The following is a 4,525-nucleotide window of genomic DNA, read 5'->3' as shown; positions in this document are numbered from 1 at the left end:
CTAACTTAAAATTAATACTCTTGAGTTTACTTTTATAGTAATTTTAGAATTTCATAAAGTTTCAATGATCGCCAGTCCACTAAAATACACAGGTAGTAAGAATTCATTTTATCAACAAATTTCTTTTTCCCTTTTGTCAGTTTCTTGATCATATGATGCATTAATTATGAGACCCTCATGATACATGCTTAATTGGAACCCTAGTTACCTTTTAACAAACAGTGTGTGTCTTAGAAAGGTTCTAGAAGGATATCTCCAATACTCTAAGTGTAATTTGAAAAGCTGATTATGACTTCAGTCACTTTCTGAGGTCAATCAACAAAGTGTAACGTTTCTACCTGCTTTACCACACCCTGAATGCTCATAAGTTCAACTTTCCTAATCAGTTTCTTTTAATGTCTTAGTATTCTCTTGTAATTCTTCCTTTAGGGGAAGGCTCTTTTCACTTAACTCAAAAATATTAGGAGCAGAATGTAGTAAAAATACTAATTGTTTTAATAATGCTTCAAAATCATCATACGAGGAAAGAAGGGTCACTTGTTCCTGGACACTAACCTCTTATATAACCTAGTGTTTTTGTAAAGCTGTCTACATTGTAAGTACCGGCTTTGTGTATGTACTCTAGGGACAAAGCTGCAAGACCTAATGTGGATAGTGGTTAAACTTTTAAACTCATAGAGATTCAAGATAGTAATTGATTTCTGTGCTTTGAAGATAATTTACATTTGGTTTTATCAAAATAAGAACTTTTATGTGAAATGTACAAAAGTCCAATAAAAAATGCCTACAGATAATGCTATTTTTTGAAAGGCAGTTCAAATAAAGATGTTGAAAACAAACAAACAAACAACAACATAATAATATAGCACTTTGGGACAAAGATGCATCCTAGCAGCCCTGCCCTGGAAGTTAAGATGGAGAAGACCTCCGTGGCCATCATGCCATTTCCTTTGGTGCTATGGTAGACATGTGACCCAGATGCTGCAGAACACCAGTGTGCTGAATGTTAGGAACCTGGCTTCACTGAATATGTCAGGCAGGTTCCTGGCAAAGAAAGCCATAATGAAGCTCCCCAGGGCCAGGGCACCCAGGTGTTTCAGGACACAGTGAAGGAATTTATCGGGCCCTTCCTATACACAATGATGACATGGCTATGTTCAGAGTATGCATCTGAGCCAAGAAAGGGAGGAGGAGATGCTCCTAATTACAGTCCACAGAGAATAAGCTGGATCAGTGTACAGATAGTAATGATGAAATTAGGTGCCCCTGATACCAGCAACCACCCCATCCTTCTTTGGAGTAGCAAGCTTGAAGGCCAGTACCACAGTAATTGTCTTTGCCAGAACAGTGGAAATAGCCACAGTGAAAACAATTCAAAATGTGGGTGCAAGTGGACATGTTGGAATAGTCAGTGAAGGGCAGGAAGCAGGGAGAAACGGAGGGCAAATGACATGAACAGGATGTAGCTTAGAGTTCGGTTATTGAGGCTATTGACTTTCACAATGCGAATATCATGGTGCCTCTCAGAGGTTCCAAAAAGAGCTATGAGTACAGATAAGCTCAGGGCTAGTCAGAGTCATCCCCAATGGGTCTTCATAAGCCAGAATTATAATATATCTTAGAAGGCAGTGACTCTAAATTGGCATACTGATCATCTGGACACCCGATAGCTGCTCCATCTGTGTCATTGAAGACCTCCTTCTCAGGGGGAGGGAAACATTCAAAACGGCAAGCTGTTTGGCCCTCTTGGCCTTTCTGAATCCAGGACTACAAGGAACAGTATGTGTTGATGTGGAAATCTGTGTGCTTCCCATGGTGAAATTGTGAAATCTTGTATTAAATCCAAGGCCATGTGGAAAATTCCAAATTCTGAAAATGTTATACACTGCAAATAATTTTCCTTTCTCATTTATATTTGCCACTTCTCCAGTGGGTTAGTAAATTTGATGTTCTTCAGTAGGAAATTCATCTGGGAGTTTCTGAAAAACTGCTTCTGCTGAAGTCCACAACCAAAATCTATGCTCCAACTTGAAGATCACTTAGGTTTGGCCATGCAGTGCCCCAAGAATACCTGCTGCTGTAGTTCTCCAGCATCACATCCCTGTAGAGGGTCCTCTGAAAATGTCCAGATCCTGTCCTTCATCCTAGGTGATGCTCAAATGATGCAGACTCCATTTCCCACATCCCTCCCTGTCACCTCGCTTGCTTCCCATCTCCACCTTCCTGGAAGCCACACTACATTCACTATGGTTCTCCCCGCAGCAGTAAGTTGCTTCCTGAGAGGACAAGGCTGACAATCTCCTGCTCTAGAGCAGAAAGGGGCCACGGGGGAAGAGTCTAAGGTGGTGGCGAAGAAAGTTCAGGGTGGAAATTACTGAAACGGGGACTGAAAGAACAATAGAAAGCATTAATGAAACAAGTGCTTCTTTGAAACAATAAATAAGACTGACAAATCCTTAACCAAATGAGAGAGAGAGAGAGAGAGAGAGAGAGAGAGAGAGAGAGAGGAGGAAGGAGAGTATTTTGGAAAAGTATATGTTAAGAAATTGGGGAATTTAGAAATGAATGAATTTCTAAGCACAATTGCATACTGTAACTGAACCATGAAGATATAAACATCCCACAAAGATCAACAAACAAGCAATGTGACAGAAACAGTAGTAAAAATTAAAATAAAATCTCCCCCTAAACAGAAAACCCCAGGATTCACTGCTGAAATCTACCATGCCTTTAAAAGGAATTAACACCAATACTTTTAAAACTATTCCGTTAAACAGAAAGCAAAGGAACATTTCTGAACTCATTCTAATAAGCAAGTTTCACACTGATACCCAATCAAGTAAGGACACAGCAGTTAAACTGAAGACAAATTTCCTTGATAACACGGATGCTAAAGTTTGAATAAAGTTCTTATAAGTAAGTTGGCAACATAGTAAAAAGAGTGTATGCCATGATCAAGCTGGTTTCTTGGATATAAGGAAGCTTTAGAATAAAAAAGCAACAAATATAATGGAACACATGAGTCAAGGGCAAAAGACCTGATCATTTCAATAGATTCTAGAAGCATCTTTACAAAAATCAACATCCCTTCATGATAAAAGTTCTGATGAAACTAATAGCAGAGAATCACACCACAATATGTAAAATAGTATATGTTATAAACTGATATTCGTTGTCATATGAACTGAGAAAGCAAAGTATTTCTTTTATAATTACCAACTACACAAGTCCACTCTACTCTGTTTAACATAGTACTTGATTACTTAGCCTAACCAATAAAGAAATAAAGAGGAAGGAAGAAGTCACAGATCATTATTTGCTTATGCTTTGTTCTTACACTTCAGAGATCCTAAAGACATCAACAGAGTACTCTCAGGTATGATACAGACTTTCATCAAAGTCATGGGTCACAAAATTCAGATCCCCAAATCAGTAATTTTTCTATGCACCAATAATGAACATCCTGAGATAAAATCAGAGAAACAACCCCCATTCCAATATCTTCCAAAAAATAAACCAAACAGAATAAATCAAAATCTCCTCAGAAGAGGAGTGGATGACTTCTACAATAAAAACTAGTGAAACGTTTGTGAAAGGAATTGAGGAAGGCAGAAGAAAATAGAATTATCTCCTCTGTGGATAATAGAATTAATATTGTAAAAGTGGCTCTATTATCCGAAGTGATCTGCAGATTCAATTCCATCTCTGTGAAAATATCAAGGGTGTTCTTCAAAGAAATGGAAGATTAAGAAGACTAAAATCATATGGAAGCATCTTAAATAGGCAAAGCACTACTGAGGGGAATAAAAAGAGAAATTCCGATGAATCATAATACCTGAGTTCAACTTATACTACAAACTTATCACAACAAAAACTGCCTAGTGCTGGAACCAATTAGGACATGTAGTTTGATAGAAAAGAATAAAAGCCCATGTAGCTACAGCCACCTGATTCCTGACAAACCTGCCAAAACGTACATTTGACAGCATCTTTGACAAATGATGCTGTGGAAACTAGATACCCACTTACAGAAGAGTGAGACTAAATTGGTATTTCTCATGTGCATGACTATTCTAGTGGCATATACTCTTTCATACAGTTTCATAATGACTGCATTTCATTCTCTTTGAAGTATTGAGTTTTTCCCAGGCATTTTTTATACTCATGGTTCAACTTATACTACAAACTTATCACAACAAAAACTGCCTAGTGCTGGAACCAATTAGGACATGTAGTTTGATAGAAAAGAATAAAAGCCCATGTAGCTACAGCCACCTGATTCCTGACAAACCTGCCAAAACATACATTTGACAGCATCTTTGACAAATGATGCTGTGGAAACTAGATATCCACTTACAGAAGAGTGAAACTAAATTGGTATTTCTCATGTGCATGACTACTCTGTAGTGGGATATATTCTTTCATACAGTTTCATAATGACTGCATTTCATTCTCTTTGAAGTATTGAGTTTTTCCCAGGCATTTTTTATACTCATGGATCAGGGTCATGAATACCCTTAGTTTA

General features: G+C 37.8%; 1 pseudogene; it reads right to left on the bottom strand.

Annotated features, from left to right (window-relative positions):
• Nucleotides 1-796: 796 nt before the first annotated feature.
• LOC108490208 lies at nt 797-2,143 on the bottom strand (annotated as a pseudogene).
• Between the last annotated feature and the right edge of the window lie 2,382 nt (nt 2,144-4,525).

Source organism: Nannospalax galili, unplaced genomic scaffold (assembly GCF_000622305.1).
Source record: "Nannospalax galili isolate Female #2095 unplaced genomic scaffold, S.galili_v1.0 scaffold989, whole genome shotgun sequence".
NCBI lineage: Eukaryota > Metazoa > Chordata > Mammalia > Rodentia > Spalacidae > Nannospalax > Nannospalax galili.
This window is presented reverse-complemented; position numbering and strand designations above follow the sequence as displayed.